Genomic DNA, 25,969 nt, shown 5'->3' on the forward strand with positions numbered 1-25,969 from the left:
TATTGTAATGTGGAAAAAGATTTATGATGCAATGTTAAAGCAAAAAAGAAGTCTCTAAAATTGGGTGTATCTTGTAAGAGAAGCTACGTAAAACCATGTAAAAGCTGTAAACTTGTATCTGTCAGAAAAAATACACAGAATATGCAAAAAGGAATATCACTAGGCTGGTATAATTAACTTAGGATTCATTTTCAAAATTGTATCCAATCCCACCTTATATATAAATTAGTAGATATTCCAGGTCTACTCCTGCAGTATAAGTCTGAGCACAACAATCTTCTTTGTATGGCCATATTATAGCACTTAATTAATACTGCACAATGAAAGGCCCATGAACCACAGAGGATACACTGAGAGAAAAAGCCCCCGGCAGAATAAAATGTTCTGTTTCTTTACAAAAATATTAGGCATCATTAATTTTTACTTTGCCTCTGCTATCCTCAGATGATTCTGTTTCCATTTGTTTTAGTTGAGCAACTTCTCTTTGGCATTCCCACATTTTATAAGTTAAGACTGATTTATGAGGATCTCTCAAAAAAAAAATGCAATGACGTAAATCCAAATTCAAAAAATGTAGCACTCTCAAGCCTGGCTGTGGTGATAGCAAAATGAACAAAGGTCTGTTGTCAGCTAGGGTCAACCTGGGTAAAACCACAGAACAGGGAACTTCCTCACAGGATTCCCATGACTTCTCCGAAAGCATCGGCATGCAATGACATTATAAATAATTCCTCATGAATAGTCGCCAGGAGCCTCAGAAGCCTCAGAGATGGACACTACTGTCCCCTTTTGACCATGACAAAGCTAAAGCTCAGAGAAGGGAAAGGACCCTCCTGCCATTGCTGCATGTGAGTCCAAATGGAGACAGGCAGCTCTGGCCGATTGATACAGTGCACTTGCCCACCTGCCCTCCAGGTTTCAAAATTGTTATGAGGCACTTCAACAAGCCATGCAAGCAATGCCAAAGCTTAAGCACCTATTCTTGTGAGTGACCACATCACAAAGAAGCAGGGCTCCCCCCAAGATTAGCACAGGGATATAACTACTCACAAAACAACTCCTGAGAGTTTCTTTCAAATCAGGTCATTCAGCAGATTTCTATGTATTCAAAAGAAATGCACAGGTCAGACAGGCTAACCTCGTTTCCTAGAGACTTTGCAGCAGCTTGCAGTTCCCCTAGAATAACAGCCTGAGTGTTCTTGTGAATAATTAACCCACCTCGCAGTACACAAATATGGTAAAGTGTTCTTTTGAGTTGATATTATACCTAAAACCATAAGGAAAGCAAGCATGTTACCATCACTCAATTCTTCATTTTCTTAACCAGCCTCCAATTTATTTGATTTTGACATCCAACCACTAAAGTATATAAATGAATTCTGCATCTCATTATGGATTCAGAAACATTCTTTTGAAACAAAAGGGTTGCTATACTATAACGTTCCTCTAAGATCACTCCTTAACAGTACAAGTTGGGATATATTCTCAATATCACTGTATCCCCAAGTTCTTAACTAAGCTTCTTGCTCTTTCTAATACTGCATTCTGTTTCTCCTTTTGTGCCCTGATTGTAACCCAAAATTTATGAACTAGAAAAGAATGTCCAATTTAAGTTGCATTTTTTACCTTGAGTATTTTATGCAGAACAATGCATGTTCTTTGGGCACTGTTTGGATATGATTTTAATACATGCTAATAAAAGCCAAGGAAGATTTAAAAATCTAATCATTTGCAAAGAGTTCTTGCTAACAGTCAATACCCTTCCAGTAAAGCATTCCATGTGCAGGGCAAATGTTTCACATTGCCCTCAGTAGAGTTTTCCGAAGTGATCACTGCTTCTGGTAGAAGCCCTGCACATTTGTTACCATCAGTACACAGCTAGAGAGAAGGCAACAGCAGTTCTGGAACCACTTGTTTTGGTAGGTTCCCAACTCTCTTCCCACTTGTCTTTCCTCCATCCATCCATTTATTTCAAAAGGTACTGCCTTCAGCTTTAGCAGTACCTTTAACTTTGTATATTTGTTTGCATCCCCAAAAGAGGCAAAGGCGTGTGGCAGAAAGATATCAAGAGTGGGTATCAAGAACACTGGTACAAGTGACACTATTAGTTTTACGACTCTATGTAAGTCAGTCTCTCTGTGTCACTGTTTCTAATCTATAGAACCAGGGCATCAAATCACTGACATCTATTCTTTAAACCAGGTGACTGATTAGTAAGTGTCTCTTACCCAATATGTAAGTTACCTGATAGATTGGCCATGCTCAGTATACCTTGACTTTCCTCTTCATTACCTAATACCTCTTTGAAGGAGGAGACAATTCCTCTTTGTTTTTACTTAAGAATCATGGAATTTGCCAGTCTCTCTTTTTTTACACATTTCTAAAATGTTCCTGTAATACCGATAATATGTCTGAAATATCTCCTGGTGTATTTATTGCTGGTTCTACCCCAACCCAGGACTTCAGGCCCTAATTAACATCCTTGGCCTGCACTTGGAATCCCAGAGGACACCGTGTATATGGAAGGACAACCTTCCAAGTATGCTGTGAGAGAATTCCAACCCTTTCCTGCACAGCCTTCATAGCAGTGGGGAAAGTATTCCTGCAGGTAGCCTTACAGACTTCTCTCCTGGGGACAAACTCTGAGAAGGACTGAACAGGGGAGGGAAGGTGAAGAGACCCCCTTCTCTCTGCTCAGGTGTGCAGTTTCTGGCCCAGGGACCCGCTGTTATTTCCACTTGGAGTCTAGGTCTTGGGGATGCCTTCTAATGCTATGGGTTTATTTATTTTGTTGTTCCGAGACATTACACCTGTGGTATGAAAAAATGTTATTCTGAAATGAAGACTAGAGATCCGCTTTTTTAAAAACACTCTGCTTCTCTCTATTTAGTCCTCAAATGGATCCTGGTAACAGGAGAGTAAATAATTACTGACTTCAACTAGAAATTTTTGGATGTTTTTCAGGGACCTTTGGGCACTAAACTGAAACATTGACCTTTGCTAATGAAGCTGCCAACGTTTCTACATTGTGTATGAGACTCTGGAACAGGAATACTTTACATAAGACCTAGAATAAACAGCAGAGTGATTTATATGGTATTTGGTCTACAGAAAGAGAGAAAAAGGTACCACTCATGATTCACAGATTTGGCAGAGAGAACAGAAAGCGAGATTCTTTCCCACCCCGTCAGCTCCTCATCCACAGAGCCACTGATTCTAGGCAACATCAGAAAAATGCTTACTTCTGAGTCTAATAGTTTGTTGACAGTATAGCTCATAGCCAGGAGCTTGCCACCTGCTCCCATTCTCTGCAGTAATAGAGTTCTTTTCTCTCCAAGTTGGAAGTACATGTGAAAGAAGTGACAGGCCTGAGCTGTAGCCATCTTTGAAGAAAACATGACATCTAATCAAATATCTCAGTGCCTGGCACAATGTCTAGTATAAAGCTGGTGCTTAAAAATGTGTGTGGTTCAGTGAATACATTTTTGTGTCTAGTTCAGTGGCCTTGCACAACTCTATTTCTAATTTTGCACTTTCATAGCATATGGAATTACTAGGTCACACTGTGTTATGTTCCAGGTGTCTGGGCTGCAGAGGAGACACTTGGGGTTTGTGATGCTTGTCACAGAGTCTTTCTGTTAGTCAAGAGAGAGCCTTTTATTGAGGAATAGTGCTGCCTGTGTATACCACAACATCTCCCTCACTGTGTAGTCACAGCGCCCGCCATGTTGTCGAGATGGGAGGGGTAACAAGTCAAATATCTCAGTCAGGTATTTCAAGTTCACCCCGCACACCGCACACCACGGAGTGTTGTGGAGACTGGTACTTGAGGGAGAGTGCAGGCAGAAGAGTGGGAGCTCCCTAAGAGCAGGGTGCCCCTGATGCTGCCAGTCGCCACTCTGTCCCCAGTGCCTAGGAGAGTGCCTGAAAGACAAGATGTGCATGATAAACATTTAGTGGATAAACACCTCTAATTCTCAAATTCTGGACATTTCCCAAATCACACGGGCCGGGGTTCGGGGAGCTTGAGGAAACGGGGGCAGGAAATTACCCAGCCTATCTTTGTTCCTTTTATCCACTGTCAAACCAGATTAAGCAGCATTCTCAGCATCTGAGTAAGAGCGTGCTAAGTGAATATATCTCACTAAGTACACCGCAGCATGGCCAGGCCCTGACCTGAGACCAGGCCAAACCTGGAAACAGAACTTCACTGCCAGCTTGGCCCTCTCTCCTTGTGTTTGCAGAGTGGCCAAAAAGGAGCGTGGACTGCTGGAGGGCTCACCTACAGAGCCTGGCACCCAGCCCGCTGTCTGCCCCACACTGCACAGGCCATCAAATTCCACAGGCCCTGAGAGATGTTTGTTCTTGCGCTCTGTAGACACTGCTCACTGCTTGAGCCGCACAGCAGGTCACAGAAAGGACAAGGTGCTGCCAAGGCTGAGAATGTGGCGGACTCTTTTGTGCAAGACCGAGGACCTGAATTTCTCCCTGCAAATGAAAACATTAGAAACAATTTCATAAAAATTCTTTCAAGATACCGGTGGTCATGTTTGTCTGTATCCTGATAGTTGCAGCAGTGAGGTCTGAACCAGTTCTTTCCACATCTTTCTGGTTTTGGATGAAGGAAGCGGTGGTGAACTTGAAAGGCCTTGGAAATAGTTCCTAATTTTTTTGTCTGTTATAGTTGACATTTAGTAATAGCATTTTTATAGTGCTCTTATTATTTTTTCAATTACAGTTAGCATTCAATGTTATTTCATATGAGTTTCAGGTCTTTACCATAGTGGTGAGACAACTATATGATTTACAAAGTGATCCCTGCGATAATTCCCACCTACACCACGCATAGTTATCACAATTTATTGACTACATCCCCTATGTTGTACTTTACATCCACATCACTATTTTATAACTGCCAATTTATGTTTCATCTCTTCACCTTTTTCACCCAGTCTTGCAGCCTCCCAACCATCTGGCAACCGTCAGTCTGTTCTCTACATCTACGAGTCTGTTTCTGTTTTGTTTGTTCATTTACTTTGCTATTTAGATTTCACATATAAGTGAAATCATATGGTATTTTTCTTTCTCTGTTGGTTTATTTTACATAGCATAATACCCTTTAGGTCCATCCAGGGTGTCACAAATGATAAGATTTAATTCTTTTTACAGCTAAGCAATATTCCAGTGTGTATGTGAGCCACATCTTCTTTATCAACCACTTATTAATGGGCACTTGGGTCGCTTCCATATCTTGGCTATTGTAAATAACTGCAATAAACACAAGGGTGCATATATCTTTTCAAATTACAGTTTTGGATTTCTTTGGGTATATACACAGAAATGGAATTGCTAGGTCATAAGGCAGTTCCATTTTTAATTTTTTGAGGAACCTCCATACTGTCTTCCACAGTGGCTGCACCAATCTGCATTCCCTTTTCTCTGCACCCTCGCCAACACTTGCTGTTCTGTTGATTTATTGATGATAGCCATTTTTTTTTAGGTGTGAGCTAATATCTCACTGTGGTTTCATTTTGTATTGCTCTGATGATTAGTGACATTGAGCATCTTTTCATATGTCTGTTATCCACCTGTATGTCCTCTTTGGGGAAATGTCTATTCAGACCCTCTACTCATTTTTTAATTGGATTCTTAGGTTTTCTTATTTGGCGGAAGGGTTATCTGAGTTCTTTATAAATTTTGAATATTAACTCCTTATTGAATGTATCACTAGCGAATGTATATCTTCTCCCATTCAGTGGGTTGCCTTTTATTTCATTGATGGTTTCCTTTGTTGTGCAAAACTTTTTAGTTTGATATTGATACATTCGTTTATTTTTTCCTCTGTTTTCCAAGGAGATAGATCAGAAAAAATATTACTAAGAGAATATTTTACTGCATTTGTTTTCTTCTGGAGTTCTTATGGTTTTGAGTCGTTAATTCAATTTGCATTTATTCTTGTATATGTTGTAAGAAGGTGTTCTAGTTTCATTTTCTTCACATGTATCTGTCCAATTTTCCTGACACCATTTGTTGAATAGATTGCCTTTGCCTATATATTCTTGCCTCCTCTATTATATTTTAATTGATCATATAGGTATGGGCTTATTGCTGGGCTCTCTATTCTGTTCCATTGATATATGTGTCTGTTTTATGCCAGTGCCATGCTATTTTGATTACTATAACCTTATAGTATAGTTTGATATCTGGTAGCATTGATACCTCCAACTTTATTATTTATTTCCAAGATTGCTGTGGCTATTCAGGGTCCTTTGTGAGTTCATATAAATTTTTGGATTATTTGTTCAAGTTCTGTGAAATATACCATTGTTTGATAGGGAATGCACTAAATTATAAATTACTTTGGGTAGTATGAACATTTTAATTCCTTCCACCCATGAGCATAATATACACTTCCATTTATTTGTATCTTCTTCAATTTTTTTCAGTGTCTTATAATTCCTTGGGTACAGGTCTTTTGCCTCTTTAGTTTAATATATCTCCTGGGTATTTATTTTTTTTGATGTAATTGTAAAGGGGATTGTTTTCTTTGTTTTTCATTGTGATAGTTAATTATTGGTGTATAAAAATGCAACTGATTTCTGAATATTAATTTTGTACCCTGCTACTTTACTGAATTCATTTATCAGTTCTAATAATTTTCTTGTGGAATCTTTAGAGTTCTCTATTATATATAGCATCAAGTTAGCTATAAAAAATGACAGTTTTACTATTTCTTTTCCAGTTTGGGTGGCTGTGAACCCAAGGCCACCTGGTAGGAGCTACAAAGTGATCTACAGTTGTTTGCTGCCTGTGCAGGACCTAGATTTGTGTGGCAGAGGCTACACTGCGAACCAAGGTCAGCTGCCACCAGTACCAGGCCTGGGGTAGCTCAGCTAATGGCACCAAGCACCCAGAGCCCCGCGACTGCCTGCACACTGTTCTAAGGCTCAACTGCTGAAAGAGCCTCAGGCAGTATGCAGGTTTGGTGAGGTAGCCGCTCAGGGAGTCACAAGGGTGGGGCAAGTTAATATGGATTTAGATTTGGAATGAGTGCTGAATCTGGGGCCCCTAAGCAAAAGTCACCAGGCACACTGAGGCCAGCCACTGCCTGCCTACAGCCTATGGACCTTTGAGAGTCAAGTTTTCTTGTTTGTTTTGTTTTGTTTTGTTTTGAAGCCTGCCAAAGCCAGGTGCTTCATGTTGAAACAGTCCCAGGTGGTGTAGGAGTTGGGTGGGCAGGGTCCCAGGAAGTCAGCAGGGTGGGGCAAGTAAAGTTCTTTAGACTCATGCAGATTCAGAATTGGCTGTGTGGGAAGAGGATTCAACACAGGGACAATGGCAGCTGTCCCTCCAGCCCTCACCCTGAAGCTGTACACTCAGTTTCTCCCTTGTGTCCCTGGCACCTCCCAAGCCTCTGTCCCACACCAGAACCTAGGGTGAGTGTCTTTAAGCCAGTGGGTCTGTGCATGGCCCTTTAAGAGGTCACTTAGATTTCCAAAAGCCCTCCATCTCACCCAGGTGGAAAAAACCAGATTGTCACAGCCAGATGTTTCAGGGCTCCTCTTCCTGGCACTAGTGCTCTAGGCTGAGAAGCTCAGTATGGGGCTGGATCCCCTCTCTTCTCAGGAGAGACCTCTGCAGCTGAGATATGATTCTCAACTGCCACACATGGATGTAGGGCCAAGCTGTTTCACATCTCTGCTCCTCCTACCCATTTTCATGTGGCCTCTTCTTTACATCCTTAATTAGAGGACTCTGTTCGCTAGTCCTCAGATGGTTGGTTCTCCAGGTTGACTGTTCTGTAATTTAATTGTAATTTCTATGTGGTCACAGGAGGAGACAAGTCCAGCATTTACCTACTCCATCATCTTGACTCAGAACTCTCCCTAACTGTTTTTTTGCCTGTGAGCTCACCCTACACATATTTAAATACTTCATTAGCCAAACACAGGAGTAGTTATACTTTTAATAAGTTATCTGTTGATTAATATATAAAGACAATAGTTAAAATGAATTTCATACTATTTTCAAATACATTTTTTGTTTTATGAATTAGTAAGGCACTTACAAACATTTGAAATCATAACTGTGTATGATATTATTCTGGCCACTGATAATGCTGCATGTATTTGTGGATTTGCACACCCTGTACTAATTCTGTCATCTCCTCCCAGGTCCGAGACTCCCAGATTAGAAGACCTCACTGTTTATTAAGAGTAAGGGGAGTGCCTTGGCAAACATAAATTTCCTTCTGGTCTACTAAGTATTTAATTATTCAAAGTCCCAATAAGAACTGGGAAATTGGGGAGACTTCAACAAGTACACTATTTATAAAGCTATGAACTGTGTTCACAAAATCTAATCAGGTCAGTAGAGTTTCTAAAGCTGGTAACAGTTAGAAGTCACTACCATCTCTAGGCCTGAGGTGCCAAGGGACAGAGCAGCTACTGGAACCTTCTACGTAGACACTATAGAGAGTCTTGGGTAAAGCAAGGATCCACAAGAATCTGACAGTAAAAAAAGCAAGACAATAAATGCATCAACCTCATACTCTTCCTGCCTTTCAAGTCCCATCAAGTCTGAAGCCAAAGCAATCCAGTTGACATAGCCCATACATGTCAACAACCCAGGACAGGGTGGAAATGGGCTGGACAGTGGACTTGGAGGGGCAAATAGAAACTGTCCTGTACACCAGTGTAACCTGTAAGCTTGCCATGTGTTGCACTATGGCTGTGGTTTAAAGATGAGGTAAACTTCTGAGTCAGTGCTGAACTTTGCCTTTAAACTAGATCTAGTTGCTCGAGGTTACCAACTCAAATCTGTTGTCATATTTCAAATACAAAACTCAACTGTGGAACCAACCTCCTGTTTCTGTACTCTCACCTTTAAGTAGACAACTCCAAAATCTGCGCCTCTGCTTCCAATCTTCCTCCCAAGTTGCAGACTCAGATTTCCAACAGCCTTTAAGGTATCTCATACTCACAGGCCCAATAAGAGCACATCAGCTATTCTCTCCTGCAAATGATTTTTTTTTAACAATTTCTCTATTTTCCCACTAAGCATGCTAGAACACTGAGTTTTTTGACAACTTTCACAACTTTCATAACGAGTCCAACACTCATCACCTTCCACTTGTATCCCTCCCACATCTGCCCTCCCCTTTAAATTTCCTGTTGTCTTGTACCTGAGCTAAGTCAGAGCCTGTTCTAGCTGGCCTGGTTCAATCCTGACTCTGCCATGTGTGCAGTGACCCTGTTTAGGCTTTGTCCCACTTACTAATTGTGAGTTCTTCCTTAGAGTCTCAGTGGTTTCCTTAGCTGTTCGGTAGACCCAGGTATAGTACCTACAGTTGGAGACAAAGACCTTCTTCCCACTGATTCCATGTGGCAGGAGCTCCAGTACTGTTGGCAACCCCGGCCTTTCTCTCCTTCCTCACTTTTCTCCACAGGAGGCAGAGTTAGTTTTCTGACTCACATGTTTGGGAGTAACACCTGTACAAGTTCAGCTTAGACTTTCTCTTTCTTTTTTTTTTTTTTCACTTGGGATCTGCCTGTTAGAGAGTGCTCATCCTTCTCAGCTATTCCACACTGTAAATGAAATAGGGACAGGAATCCTTGCAAATGGGCCTGTGGTTGTTTGGGAGCTGTGAGGGGCTGTGGCTGGCTAACTCTGTCTCTTTTACAGGACACTACTACATTCCTGCTTAGCTGGTAGTTCTAAGGCTCATTCCCCAGTTATCAATATTATTAGCACTTAAGGTGACATTCTGACCATCCTCTGTTCAATACTTGTTTCTCCCTCTACGTTGGTTTTGAACTGAGGGAGAAAATGAATGTTTTTATTGATCTTTTCAAATCTCAATTCCTACCCTCATGGACTTGTTAAGAAAATAAAATGAAGTCATCCATTTTATTCCACAAAGCATAAATTCTGCCCATATTAAGCATTCAAGTAAAATAAATGTTAGCTGTTATTACTACTGTTGTTCTTCTTATAGACTGCCTCCAGGAGCCTTAGAAAAGGGATAAGGCATTGAAAGTTTCAATACCTTATGATTATTATAATATTTTACATCAAGATAGTGTGGGAGAATAACAGCTACACCAAGTGGAACTTCATACACTGCAAAACAAGGTCTATCACCATTTCCTCTCCTGCGTTCTGAGCTGGGTGTGAACAATGCTCTGAAAGAGCACTTCTCTGGGGAGGAGGCGGACAGGAGGCCCTTAGGCCATGATGCAGCTCTGAACCGTAACATAACACAGCTCAGGCAAAAACTGTTAAAAATAAAAAAGAAACCCACATTTCTCTGACAGGATATTCCTCTCTAAAGAGTTCTCAGGGTTGCCCACCACCCCTCAGTTACACCACTACTCTTTAGGCCTCTAAAACTGCCCTATGAATATGGACGTTCCGTTACCTTTTCAAGCACATAGAACAGTGCCCTGGGCATGGGGTCAGTCACATCTGGCTTTGAAATCCAGCTCAGACAATTAGGAGCTGTGTAACCTTGACCATGACTTAGTTGGCTGCATCTTGACCTCCTGCTATGTATGCTGGGGTTCATAGAGCTCCTGATACTTATCAAAATATTCATATGAACGGATATTAATTTCCTTCCTTTTAATATTAGAAGATACATTTTCATCTTCATTTGTTTGTTTTAATACTTTTCCAAATTAAAAAGTGAAGCAATTACATACTTTGATAGCCATACACTGGGCACTCAAAAAATGCTTAACTAAGTTAAACTTATACCAGTTACTAGCTCAGAAGTTATTAGCAAATTATTAGTAAATAACTAGAAATTATTAGTAAATAAATATCTTCATCATAGCTGAACATACCAATACTTATTTTTTCAGAGTATCAAAAGAAAAGAGTGCAGGAGAGACCCAGTGACTTCATTTTTCTATGTCAATTCCCCCTCATGATGTAGAGACAACACAAAAGTGTTAAATCATGGGAAGGATGGCAGAGAGAAAATGACAGGGAAAAGCAATCCAAGAATGTCATGCTCCTTAAACATTTAAACTAACTTTGACTTCTTTGCAGTATTTAGCTGTTTCTTTCTTTTGAATTAGGCACTGAAATTCTCTACAGGCAACTATCCATATACCAAATATCTGTGTCCATTTTCTCTTCTCTCTTCAATGATTTTTCCTAAATTGTACACAGATGGCATGTTCACTCTATGGGTTACTACAAAGCCTTTACAAATGAAGGTATGAAAACTGTAGCAGCACCGAAAATGCCAATTCATTAGGTTCACTCATAATCAGAACACAAAATCTCATGAGTGCGCTCTCGGAGTACAGCTACAGCACATACACATGGGTCCCAGAGCCCAGACTTTATGTCAGAACCCTGGGGCAGGAGGAGTTCTACTTCTGTTGGGGTCCTGACGGCATCGGCTGTGGCTGTTGGTGGCCATCTTGCTTTCATGAAGCGAAAGCCGAGCTGAGACCAACACCAGCACAGAGCGATGCGAGCAAAGTCAAGAGCCACAGAGAGATGATTCCTGCTGGCCTCATCGAGCACCAGGAAGGAAAATCTCGCACAGTTCCCTCTGCCTCCTGATGGATCCTGGCGCTTCCTTGTGTGGCCCAGCATGGTATGGAGCGCCCCTCCCTCTGGGAACTTAACGGTCACAGCCTTTTCCCTCAGGAACCACATTCATTGCTGTTGGGAGTTCCTGTGAAAATTCTCTTGACATTTCTCCATTAGTTGTTCTGATTAAGTCCAAGTACTACATCACTACGTGCTTCTCAGACTGGAGGACACACAGCCCCAATTCTGCGCAGGGAGGATGCAAAACAAGAGTATCGGATATATCTTTCTGGAGTATCCAGTGTATTCCAAGATTCGGAAGAACCCAGTACTTTAATAACTGTCCCCCATCCCACAAATATGGAAGAAAAGAAGGGCAGGGGCAGGCAGTAGAGCCTCAGGGAAAAAGTCTCTAAAGTTTCACCCATGTGGGAGGTGAGGGGGTGGACTTGTGGCAAGGGTGGCCTCTCCTCTTGTCCCCTAGGGTGCTCCAGGCCATACTCCAAGATGCCGGGTACTCTCCTGATTTGAATTCTGTGCAGAGAATGCTGGGGCCATTCACACACCTCCATCCTCTGCTGGACCAGGTCCTCTCTCCCACACACAACGTGTACTCCTTGTGCTGCTCCCACCCACAGCTGTTTGTGTGTAGCCTCTGGCCGATCTCCTGTATCATGTTGCCAAGTGTCTGAAGTTCAGCACCTTCGACTTCAGCATTTGAAATACAGGAAGTATGTGGATTGACCTTCCCAGAGTCTTTGTGACCCTGCCTTAGCCATCTGCAATTTAAAACATTACAGCAGCTTTACTTGGGTCCATTTGCCATGCTGCTTCTTGATGGAGAGCCTACAGCATACAAATCTGAAGAGAATCTAAGACCCTCCTAGCCACCCCTGCCAGACCTGACTGTGGCCAGAGGGAGAGGCTGGGGTCCCACTGTTAGGCTGCCCAGTATGGAGGGAGTTTTCATTGTTGGTTCGCTCTGGGACTTCACTACTGCCGCTGCTGCTGGTGCAGTGTGTGGAGGGGGAGCCCCCAGAGCCATGCTGGGAGGCGGGGCTGGGAGTTGCGGTCCTCGACTCCAGGATGACTGCGGGACTGGCTGGCTCTCTGGCCTGATGGCTATACAGTCTGGGTTAGGGAAGGACTGTGGCTGTCGAAGTCTGGGGAGGGATCTTATCATGATGGTGTGGCCCTCCACCTTGCAGTTTTTCAGTTCTCAGAATCTAGTGCATGGACAACGCTCTGTCGTATCTCCTATCTATTATTGAGCCTTGGATCTGGTCCTGCTCAAACCCCAGGTTCCTCATTACCTCAGTCACCTGGGGGGTCCATGTTGTCACAGGGTGACTCCTGAGACCTGAGTTCCTCCTCCTGGCCCATGTTTAGCCATGGGTCCCTCATTAATTCTTCTAGAGTTCCTCTGTCACTGAGGTCAAGGGTCATTAATTTATTTAAGAGTTCTTCATACTCAAAAGACTTGAAACAGGGGACATGGTAGTGACCACTCAGTATGTGCTGGTGTAGTCCCTAAAGTTTTCCCCCCAGAAAAGCAGGGGTGCCAGGGACCCTCATATACAGAACCATTCCCAGGCTCCACATATCCACTATGGGGCTGTCCTAGGGGCCCAGGAAGAGCTCTGGGGAGGCATAAGGGAGGCATGCTCAGCTTGTGGCTGATAAACTTGGTGCCAAGGCCACAATCTGCAAATTTGATGTTATTCTCACTGTCAGGTAGTGTGTTCTCTGGCTTCAGGTCCCTGTGGACAATGCCCCCCTGGTGGCAGTACCACATAGCGGATACCAGCCGCCAGAAAATGCCTGGGGCCTCGTTCTCAGTAATGCAGCCACGGTTCTGCAGATAATCAAACACGTCCCCTTTGCTCACATGCTCTAAAGCAAGGAATACTGTTTCCTCAGCGTCAATCACTTCATACAGTTTGGTAATGTTGGGATGATTCAAGGCCTTGAACAGTGGACTTCCTGAAATTGTCTGGAAGAGCCCTGCTACTTCATGACTTTGACAGCCACTACTGTCCTGGTCAGAATGTGCCAGGCCTGCCTCGCTCTGGCAAAGGTTCCCTGGCCAATGGTGTTCAGTAACTCCCAGTGGCCAATATGATCTTCCCTTGAAGTTATTCTTTATCTTACACGGCCCAAGATAGGGTAGTTTAGGACCGGAAAAGAGAGAGGGGTGACAATTATCTCTTGGGTTTGTTTTCTGTCCAGTATCCATGGCCTTTCCTTTAGACAGCAACATCTCAGTTTCCCTGTGGGCATCTTACCCAGTCTCACTTCACACGCCTTGGAAAGCTATACGCTCCTGGAGAGGCCGAGCTAATAAGAGCCACAATTACTCATTTAGAGACTTACGAACCAAGCTAGACAAAAATAGTCAGCCCGGCACATTTGCTGGACCAATTGGGAAGAAGTTCCCAAGTCACAGAAAGGCGGCACAGAGCTGCAGGTGGCCGTTTGTACTTCCACTTGTAGAGATGCGACCTAAAATGCCATCAACTCAGGAGAGAAAAGGAGTGAGAGGTAGAGAAATACATATTTCTGAAATTGTGTAAGTGTCTGAATTCAACTATATCTAAATTCTACCCCTGGGGTTCTCTGTTAAGTAAATAAATGAACTCGTTTTTTGCTTTTAGTCACATAGAGTTTGATTTCTGTCCCTTGCACCTAAAAACCTTGACTAATATTTTTAAAGCATCCTTATTCTTATCAACCTGGCTCAGAGCTTATATGAGTTTCTAAGATCATGCAGCAGTAAGTGGCTGAGCCAGCACGCAAACACCAAACTGTCAAACTTTCCATCAGTGGCTTTTCTCCATCCCATATACATGTGCTACTGGTATTTTACAGGCCTAAATAAGTGCATTTTTATCTTTTTGCACAAACTCAAATAATCAGATGGGACAGCAGCCATGTCAGAAACAAGAGTCAGGACAATGTGTTGGTAACATAAAGCGGACAAATGAAGGGTTCTCTCTAAAATTACTCTGTCAAAGCACACTGGTACCAAATCAATCATCAGTGTTTCTAATGCTAAACATTCTGAAAGCCCATGAAACTGAAGGATTGTAAATCATGCAAACACAGTAGAAATAAACTCAAGTAATCATTTTGGCTCCATTCTTATTGGTAAGTTAATCACCCACAGACTACTTTTTTGTTTAAGAATTGTAACACGGGAATGTTTACTATGGACTTTTTCATTGTCTAACATGCAAGTTTGCCAAGATTATTAAATAGAGCATATTTAAAATCAAACAAAAGAATCCACCAGCCAAGGATCAAACAGGACATGTGGCTAGTTTACTAATAAAAATGTCTTCTATTTCATGTTGTTGATAGGAATATTAATTTGTTCAATTTTTTGGAGTGATATTTGGCAATATCTATCAAAAGATTAAATGAACCTAACTTCCCAACCCAATGTTTCTGCATTTAGGAATTTGTCATATAGTAGCTTTCCCCCAAATGCTCAGATATGTTTGTATAAGGGTGCATTTGCATTATTTATAGCTGTAAACATTGGAATAAGTGCCCATTAGTAAGGAATAAGCTGGATAAATTGTGGTACATTCAGCTTCTAATTTAATATAGCAGATTGAACACACATGTTTACCTTTGTTCTTTCTTAAAGCACCACTTATGGTAAGGAAATAAAGAAGGAAATAAACCACAAAGATAAAGTGAAGGGGAGAGATAATAACAACAGATAAAGATGTGAACCAAATTCTAGAAGCTGGGAGGCAAATGAACAGATAGTTTGTGACTTTGCAAAACAGATCACTGAAACCTAACCCAGCAGGGAAGGAACACAAGGAATAAGCTAAGGGCAAAATCCAAGGAAGACTTGGGGAGGGAGGAACGGAAGACTTCTAAAGGCAGCAAGTGTTGGTGGGGTTAGAAATAGGAGAACTGATGGAAAGTCCTTAGAAGTTTTTCCCTCCTGGAAAAAAATGAGCATTTCCTCTGTGGAAATGCTACACACTGTGTTATTAGGGATAGGAGATATAACTAGGGAAAAAGCAAAAGGGAGAAGCACCCTATGAGCACAGGGACATTGAAAGAAAATCATACAGATGGTGAAACCCTGGCCCCAAACCCTGGCCCCATCTGACTCCCAGAACACTAACAGCCAAGTTTCTAACCTCCAGATTGTGTCTGTGGAGATATCAATGTGATTAGCAGGGCAATCCTACAGAAGAAGGACTTGGACAAGCGGTCCACACAAACATAAACCAATGGCCAGTGAATACATGAAAGGTGCTCAACCTCATTTGCAAAGTCCCCCACTGGGGCATATGCGAGAGGCAACTGACGGATGCTTCTCTCACAAATTGATGTTTCTTCCCCTCTCTTTCTTCCTCCTTTCCCCTCTAAAAAATAAAAATAAAATCTTTTAAAAAAACACAATGAGAGAAGTGTGATCCCTAATGTAAGAACTTTAGTTAATTATAATAATTATAATTTACCAATAGTGGTTCAACAATTGTGACAAAGGCACCGTATCAATGCAAGATGTTGACACTAGAGGGAACTATGGGGGCTGGACAAACTCTATACTTTCTTCTCAAGTTTTTGTAAACCTAAAACTGCTCTAAGAAATAAAGACTGAAACACACGAGCATACATGCAATGAGATAACACTACACACACACCAGATTGATACAAAATTTTATAAGATTAGCTACACCAAGTGTCAGCAAGGATGCAGAGCAATGAGAACTGTCATACACTGTTGGTAGAAGTGTGCCATAAACTGATAACATTATTTTGGAAAAACCACTTGACATTCGTTATATAATAAAGTCAAAGATAGGCATTCCACATGACCTCTCCTAAGTTACATACCAACAGAAATGCATCCACAAATGCAGCAAAGTGCATGTATGAGAGTGTTTATGCAGGCATCCTTTGCAAAAACCCTAAGCAGGAAAAGCCTAAGTGTCTATCAATATTAGTCATTGGAGCAAAGGAGTACCAATAGAATGTAGCAATGAGAATGAAAGAATTATAGCGACATGCACCCACATAAATGAATCTCACCAGTATGACAATGAGTGAAACAACTCCCAAAATCATATGAACAGTAGTGCTCCATGCTCATGAGTTCCATAAAGTTTCAACTGTACAATTTATGTATGTACACATACATGGCAAACGTATAGAGAAAAACAAGGAAGTGAAGTCCACAAAACATAAGACAGTGGTTACCTAGTTGGGAGGAGGGGGGTGTGATCAGAGAGAGGCACACAGGAAGAGGGGTGCTTTCTACAATATTGGTAAATGTTCCATTTCTTCATCTGGATGGGAGTCATGCAGAAGAGAGCAAACAGTTTGAAAAGGTAACTAGCCCCTCTGGTTTTTTAACTATTGGTCATCTTCACTCTTCAGACCAGGCGTTCTCACTGCAGTCAAGTTAGAATATCAATAAGCGAAGTTCAGGGGGCAGAAGGGACTAGTCCCCTCACATGCTTTCACTGAACTGTGTGAAATGTTCCACTCTCCACCTTCAGAAAGGACCACAGGAGAGCCCTCTGTTTGAACCAACCTTGTAAAGTGAAGGTAGCTGGCAACAATGATAGAAAGGCAGCAAGAAGACTCTGACAAACTCTGTTAAAAGTAAAGGGGTATGATTAGTTCTAAGCAGAAGTTTTCTTAGTGATTTAAGTATAGCAAGAAGTTTAAGAACTGTACTTAACCTCATCAGTGGTATTAAGATATTTGAAGAAAAAAATGTACATGCAGGAAAGAGTGGTACTGAGAATGAGTAAACAGACAAAAGAAATAATATAATAAAGTAAATAAATAACAAAATACAATAAAAGAGGAACTGTGTGTAGGCCAATTTTGATAATGTACCAGAAACTAAGAGTTATCATCAATGCACTCAAAGAAAAAAGTGTTCTAAAACAAAAACTATAAAACATAACTATGCCCCTCACCCCCAACAGCATTAAAGAACGCTTCTGACAGACTCATAAATATAGAGAATAGATTGATGGTTTCCAGAGGGAAGAAAGGTTAGGAGTTGGGTGAAAAAAGGAAGGGATTATGAAGTACAAATGGGCAGTTACAAAATAGTCACAGGGATGTAAAGTACAGCACAGGAAATATAATCAATAATATCGTAATAACCATGTATAGTGCCAGGTGAGTACTTGAAATATCATGGGGGTCACTTTGTAAATTATATAATTGTCTAGCCACTATACTGAACACCTGAAACTAATATAAAATATTCAATCTCAGCTGTAATAAAAACATTCTTATTTTATGTGTAAAAATATTCATTTTTATTAAATTTCCATTCGGCATGTCAGATAAAATATTTAAATGAAAGAATATCTAGAATTTTTATGAGAACATGCTATTGCAAAGTCACACAAGGAAATTAGTCTCACTTCATTAAAGAAAAGTTGATCTCAATTAATCATTCAGTGTTGCCAAAAAACAAGTTTTTTAAAAAGAATGTTTCTGATTGATGCATACCTCTTTAACGGTGAACAGACAGTCCTCAGGGGTAAGAAAATTTACAGGAGCATGTTTTATTTCTCTCCTTCCCAACTCAACAAGTGAGTGAGTTGCTATCTTAAGGAAGTTGTGTTCATAGCTGTACAGAGCAATCCACATAAAGGCTCCTTGCCCCAACAACCCACATTCTTAAGCCACCAGGTACAGGACAGTTGCGTGTAAGCCTGTTCTCTGATCCCACCACCTCTCCCCACTCCTTCTGGAGTTTGGATTCTGGGAGGGAAGCTGGTCCATCAGTGTAAAGCTAACTAAACACATGTATAAAACAAGAACCACAGGTTTATAGAGCACTAGAGCAGGCCCCAGGAATCAGCTAGGTCATGATGGTCTGCTCAGCTGGCACCCAGCAGCCACATATGGCTCACCCATATGTTTTTTCCGCCCTCAAGGGTCAACTTTTAGAAATTAAAAACAGTTTCCAGAATGTAAAAACCAGGAGGACTTCTGGCCAAGATGGAGGCAAAGGTAGATACACTTTGCTTCCTCGCACAACCAAACGAAGGATAACAACCAATTTAAAAAAAAACAGAACTGCCAAAAAACTGAACTGTATGGAAGCCCGACAGCCCAGGAGTTAAAGAAGGAGTTAACATTTATCCAGGATGCGCCACAACACAGCAACATGGGTTGCCCAACCCTGGCGAATACCAAAGGCTCCATCTCTTATAATGTAACAGGTGTGCTGAAACAAAGAAATATGTCCCAAATGAAAGAACAGATCTAAGAAGCACCAGAAAAAGGACACCAGAAAAAGAACTAAGTGATGAGGGGATGGCCAACTTATCAGATGCACAATTCAAAACACTGGAAATCAGAATGCTCACAGAAATGATTAAGTATGGACATAAAGTAGAAGAAGAAGTGAAGGCTATGAAAAATGAAATAAAGGAAAATACAGGGAACCAACAGTGAAAGGAAGGAAACTGGAATTCAAATTGATGAGTTGGAATGGAAGGAAGAAATAAACATCCAACTGAAACAGAATAAAGAAACAAAAATTCAAAAAAAAATGAGGAGAGGCTTAGAAACCTCTGGGACAACTTTAAATGTTCCAACATCCAAATCATAGGGGTGCCAGAATGAGAAAAGGAACAGCAAGAAATTGAAAATTTATTTGAAAAAATAATGAAGGAGAACTTCTCCAGTCTGGCAAAGGAAACAGACTTCCAGGAAGTCCAGGAAGCTCAGAGAGTCCTGAAGAAGTTGGACCCAAGGAGGAACATACCAAGGTACATCATAATTACCATACCCAAGCATAAAATTAAGGAGAGAATCCTAGAAGCAGCAAGAGAAAAGGAGACAGTTACCTACAAAGCAGTTCCCATAAGACTGTCAGCTAATTTCTCAAAAGAAACCTTACAGCAAGAAGGGGCTAGAAAGAATTATTCAAGGTCATGAAAGCCAAGGACCTATATCTGAGATTACTCTGTCCAGCAAAGCTATCATTTAGAGCAGAATGGCAGATAAAGTGCTTCCCAGATAAAGTCAAATTAAAGGAGTTCATCATCACCAAACCCTTATTACATGAAATATTAATGTGACTTATCTAAGAAAAAGATAAAAAAAATATGAACAGTAAGATGACAATAAACTCACAACTATCAACAACTGAACCTAAAAAATACAAAAACAAAAACAAACTAAGCAAACAACTAGAACAGGATTGGAACCACAGAAATGGAGATCTCATGGCCCTGGCTGGTGTAGCTCAGTGGATTGAGCGCCAGCCTGTGAACCAAAGGATTGCTGGTTCGATTCCCAGTCAGGGCACATGCCTGGGTTGTAGGCCAGGTCCCCAGTAGGGGGCATGTGAGAAGCAACCACACACTGATGTTTCTCTCCCTCTCTTTCTCCTTCCCTTCCTCTCTCTAAAAATAAATAAATAAATAAATAAATAAATCTTAACATAAAAAAGAAATAGAGATCACATGGAGGAGGGTTATTAGCGTGGAGTGGGAAGAGGGGAGCAGGAATAAAGAATAAGAAGCATAAATGGTAGGTACAAAATAGACAGGGGGAGGTTAAGAATAGTATAGGAGAGACTTCCAGCCAAGATGGAGGCATAGGTAGACACACTGTGCTTCCTCACACAACCAAAATAAGGAATACAAAAATTTAGAAACAAACAAACAAAAAAACAGTACTGACAGAAAATTGAACTGTATGGAAGTCTGACAACCAAGGAGTTAAAGAAGAAACATTCATCCAGATGGTGGGAGGGGCAGAGTCAGGCAGCCAGGTGGAGAGGGCTCGCCACAGGGTGGGCTGGTGGACCCCGGGAGTGCAAGGCGGTGGTGGGCAGACCTGGCAAGGCAGCGGATTGTGGAGGGGCTTGGCGCACAAGGCGGCTGGCAGACCGAGCCATCCCACATTCGTGCACAGATAAACCAGGTAAAATTGGGGAGCGAGATGGACGGTGCAGCCTGGTGTTCCAGAGCAGGGAAGTGGGGCCTCAAGACACCAACTGGGAACCCATGGTGGGGTTGAGATTCTGGGAGGGCCTCCCAGCCTCACAGGAGAGTTCGTTGGGGATACCTGCGGGGCTCTACAGTGTGCATAGGCCCACCCGGGAATCAGCACCAGAGGGGCCAAGTTTGCTTGGGTGAGGCGGCGGAAGTGACTGGGATCTGGCGGAGAGCACAGCGGGTACCATCGTTCCCCCTTAGACCCTTCCCCCACATATGCATCACAACCCAGCAACTCATTTGCCCCCCCCAAACACCTAAGGTTTGCCCCTCACTACATAACAGGCACATCAAGACAAAAAAAAAAAAATGGCCCAAACCAAAGAACAGATCAAAGCTCCAGAAATAATACAATTAAATGATGAAGAGATAGCCAACCTATCAGATGCACAGTTCAAAAACACTGGTGATCAGGATGCTCACAGAATTGGTTGAATTTGGTCACAAATTAGGTGAAAAAATGAAGGCTATGCTAAGTGAAATAAAGGAAAATATACAGGGAACTGATAGTGATGGGAAGGAAACTGGGACTGAAATCAATGGAATGGACCAGAAGGAAAAAAAGAAACAACCAAACAGAAAAGAAGGAAGAAACAAGAATTCAAAAAAATTAGGAGAGGCTTAGGAACCTCCAGGAAATCTTTAAACGTTCCAACATCTGAATTATAGGGGTACTGGAAGGAGAAGAGGAAGAACAACAAATGGAAGTTATTTGAACAAATAATGAAGGAGACCTTCCCCAATCTGGCAAAGGAAATAGACTTCTAGGAAGTCCAGGAAGCTCAGAGAGTCCCAAAGAAGTTGGACCCAAGGAGGAACACAGCAAGGCACATCATAATTACATTAGCCAAGATTAAAATGAAGGCGAGAATCCTAGAAGCAGCAAGAGATAAGGAGACCGTAACCTACAAAGGAGTTCCCATCAGACTGTCAGCTGATTTCTCAAAAGAGATCTTACAGGCAAGAAGGGGCTGGAAAGAAGTATTCCAAGTCATGAAAGGCAAGGAACTACATCCCAGATTGCTCTATCCAGCAAAGCTTTCATTTAGAATGGAAGGGCAAATAAAGTGCTTCCCAAATAAAGTCAAGTTAAAGGAGTTCATCATCACCAAGCCCTTATTTTATGAAATGTTAAAGGAACTTATCTAAGAAAAAGAAGATAAAAAAACACATATAGTAAAATGACAGCAAACTCACAATTATTAACAACCACACCTAAAACAAAAAGAAACTAAGCAAGCAACTAGAACAGGAACAGATCCACAGAAATGGAGATCACATGGAGGGTCAGCAATGGGGGAGTGGGAGGAGGAGAGAGGGGGGAAAGGTACAGAGAATAAGTAGCATAGATGGTAGGTAGAAAATAGACAGGGGGCCTGTAAGAATAGTATGAGAAATGTAGAAGCTAAAGAACTTATGACAAATGGACATGAACTAAAGCAGGGGAATGAGGGTGGGAGAGGGTGGGCAGGGTGGAAGGGAGTGAAGGAGGGAAAATGGGACAACTGTAATAGCATAATCAATAAACTATATTTAAAAAAAGAATAAAAATGAATAGTATAGGAAATGGAGAAGCCAAAGAACTTAGATGTATGACCCATGGACATGAACTAAGTGGGGAGGGAATGTGAGTGGGAGGGGGTGTGCAGGGCAGAGGGGAATAAACGGGGGGAATGAGACAGCTGTAATAGCATAATCAATAGAATTTATTTAAAAATTAAAAATAAAACAAAAATCTGGAGATTCTGACAATTCTGCCTGGCAAGAATAGTTGGCTTCCACATATTACCTGACTGGCCTCCAATATAGGTCATAGGTCAAGACCCTCAGCGAGTGGCTCACAGAGGTGACACAGTCAGTTGAACCAGCAGTGATACAAGAACAGAGACCAGTGGGCCCTTTGCTACACAACCCTGAAGAGACTAAGTTTGGCCCTCCTCCAGAAGTTGTCCAACTTGCCAACACTTTCATCCCCAATGCTCAGAGCAGTCTAGTCATACAAGCCACGGAGCAATGCTCTGACATGGAGCCCGGCCCACCTGCATGGAGCCCAGGCACTCAGAGCTGTCTGGGGTGGTGGGGGACCCACAGCTCCAAGGGTCCCTCATAGTTCTAAGCTTACAACCCCCCTGTGCTTGCTGGATAGGAAGAAGCTCCTTTCATAGCTGGAGGTCAGGGAGCTCTAGTATTGAATCTCCAGGAGGTCCTGAGTCTTTGTGAACTGGGGAGGGGGCAGAGAAGAGATTTTCTGAAGAGCACATTACTCTTAATTAAAGAAGGCCCTTTCTAAAAAGATATAAACTAACATCTTCCTATTGAGATCAGAACTATACTTTGTGTATGTATGTTAACTGAGTATTTATTTCCCCCAAATTGTATGAAGGCACATAGACTACAAAAGGTAAAGTTAGAAGTAGGTACAATCTTTATGTTCTCTACTTTGGTGCTATTTGAAAATTGAATGAGAAATAAGTATTAGCATTACAATCAGTAAAAAAAAAGTAACATTTCTAGTTCAATTGATTACATTAGCTGTGGTCTCTCATTTATACATACAACTGGCTGAAGTATAATTACAGGCAAGGGAAGTTGTCCCAGATATATACTTACGTGAACAAATTAAGTTGCAAAATTATACATGATCTACCTGATTTTTATCAAATGTATGTAATACGTGAAGTATCTTCAAAACATCTGGAACATTTTTTTTAGGTTAGGATTTAAAAAGGAAAGACAAATACCATATGATCTCATCTTTAACAGGAACCTAAACAACAAAACAACGAAACAAGCAAAACATAACCAAAGACACTGAAATAAAGAACAGACTGACAGGGTTCAGAGGGGAGAGGAGAGGGAATTTCAGGGAAATTTCAGGGGAAAAGGGTAAGGGTTTACAGGAAGAAGTATAAAGGGCACATGGATAAAAACTAGGGGTGGGTGGAAATGGGAGGGAGGAGGGGAGAACTGGGTGGGTGGGTTGGGATGGGAGTAAAAGATAGAAAATTGTACTGCAACAACAATTAAAATAAAAATTTTAAAAAAAGGAAAGACTAAGGCAAAGGTGTAAAATGGAATTACAAAGGATGTTAACAGATAAAATCGATCCACTTCCTGGGGGGAGGGTGGGGCACAAAACTTGGCCCTGAGATTTCCAGCACATGGACAAGAAAGGGAAACCGAGATGATTGCATAATTTGTAGTGTCTAAGGTAAAGACAAACCAATTGGCCTAAAGCCAGACAGTTTTTTCTAGCAATAATAATAGTAAACACTTACATAGTGCCTGGCACCATTTATTATACCCCCTCATCAACGATCCGAAGGAGTGCTAAAAACTATTAGCACCTGTTTACAGATGGCGAAATGAAGGCACCCAGAAGTTAATGACTCACAGAGGTCACAACCTTAAACCTTGCCTGAGGGGCTGGCTCCACAGTCCCTGAAAATTCAGCTTGAGGCTGGAATTCAGACAGAACAACTTGTAACCGCTACACAACCTCCTCAGTTAATCGGAGAGAAAACTGTGGTGTAAAACTAACATCCTCAATAACATTCTTCCAGCAGGCACAGTGACACATTTTGAGGGGCTTTTTAAATTGGACTATAAATCTAAAGTCAGGCGGATAGTCACAGTACTGGCTGGACCACATCATACCACTGCTTAAAACTCTCTAATGGTTTTCTCATTGCCCTGAGAATACCACCTAACTTCTTTGAATGATCTGACCCCCTTCAAACATCAACCTCTTACCACTCTTCCCTCCACCACAATAGAGCAGCTTCCCGAGCCTTTTTTCTGTTCTCTAAACATGTCAAACTCATTTCTGCCTTGGGGCCTTTGCACTTGTCCTTAGAAATGACCCCCTATGCCATTTTCACATAGCTGGCTCCTTCTTGTCTTTCAGACCTCAGGTCAAATGACTCTTTCCAAGAGACCCCTTCCCCATCATAATAATTTATGGTGTCCCCTGTCCTCCCAACCTGTAGTAACTCTCTATTAAACTCACTGTTTCATTTTCCTCCCAGCACACTGATCACCATTTGAAGTTGTCTCATTTATTATTTGTTTATTGTTTGTCTTCACTACAAAACTGTCAGCTCCATGGGAGAGAGCATCTAGCCTCTCTTCTTTACTGCTGATCTCCCAGCACCTCAAACATGCCTAACATACAGGAGGTTCCCCAATAAATATTCACTGAAATTGAAAAATTAATTGCTTCATAAGTTGAAGACAATTTGAGCCTCACCAAAAGCAACTAGGATGCTTTTAATTTGAGTTATGTAGGTTAGCTACTCACACAATCCAGCCTCACAACTGCTTGAAAGCCCTGCCTCGGTCCAGGCAGCCTAGGGAGCAGACAGCCTACTCAACCACCACTGAGTGCTGGGATTCAGCCAGCCGGGATGCCCACAGAAATAGTCCTCCAACCACTGAGGACTGGATCCCACATGCATTCTCCAGCTGATGGGCACTGCTCCTGTGCAGAACTCAGCCACTTGCCCAGGAGTTTGTACCATTTCAGAGCCGTGCACTGGAAGGCCATCAAAAATGTGTCAAGTGTCTCAAGCCCTTGGGATTATGGAAGCAAAAAAAAATCAGTCATTTTGGCTGAACATTTGCCAGGCATCAATCAAGTCAATACTCCTTCCATCAGGAGCATGCAGTTAAGTCTCCAGCTGCCAAAGCATGTTGGTTGCCACAGACTGAGGCCAACCCAATGCATATAAATATTCATTTGGCAGAGGATCAAGAATTTTCCAACTTCCAATCAACTAAGCCTCCATTTATTCAAAGAAGCCAGCAGACAGCTTTCTCTATCTCTTTATCAAAGATTGATAGGAAATGTGTGTTCTACCCACAATCAAAACTATAATCTGATGTCAAAGGCAGGGGTTCCTATTTGGTAATAAGTACTACATCAAACAGACAAGCACTTAGTTCATTTCTCTCTGGTGTGTGTTCTCAAAAGCAGGCGTGTGTCATTCAAAACATCAGGCATCAAAGAGGATAAGGCACCACGCTCTTAGTATACCAACAAATCTAATTAAGTTATAAATATATCAAATGACCTATTTCTCACATAACTGGTTTTTACTTTTGCCTACATTACTTTCCTTCGACATGAAACATACCATACATGCGTGGTAGGTCCTTAATTTATCTCATTATGTAAACATAGACTTGTTTGATTTGAAAAAGATTTTAAAAATAAGATGGTGACTTGCTCGGAGCCAAAAACCACAACAACTCACAACAAATGTAACGCTATCTAATCTATAGTTGCTATCCCAACCCCACTTAGAATTCTGTAAGGTCTCTGTGAAACCCCATTAACCCATGAAGGACCTCTCTCAATAGCTTGCTGCCTGTGCCTGGACACAGAATGATGAAGTGGGTGAAAC

General features: G+C 41.7%; 1 protein-coding gene across 3 annotated transcripts in view; it reads right to left on the bottom strand.

The window, feature by feature from the left end:
- SLC16A12 (solute carrier family 16 member 12) overlaps nucleotides 1–25,969 on the bottom strand; it is a 72,720-nt gene that overhangs the window by 20,328 nt on the left and 26,423 nt on the right. The window contains exon 1 of one of the 3 annotated variants that reach the window (XM_045854510.1): nucleotides 1,051–1,148. The exons of the other annotated variants lie outside the window; for them this stretch is intronic. The gene's annotated coding sequence lies outside the window, so the exon portion shown is untranslated. Of the gene's footprint in view, nucleotides 1–1,050; nucleotides 1,149–25,969 lie in introns of those variants that run through there. 3 annotated transcript variants of the gene reach the window in all.

Source organism: Phyllostomus hastatus, unplaced genomic scaffold, assembly GCF_019186645.2.
Source record: "Phyllostomus hastatus isolate PE091 unplaced genomic scaffold, TTU_PhHast_1.1 phas_scaffold_1066, whole genome shotgun sequence".
NCBI classification, from domain to species: domain Eukaryota; kingdom Metazoa; phylum Chordata; class Mammalia; order Chiroptera; family Phyllostomidae; genus Phyllostomus; species Phyllostomus hastatus.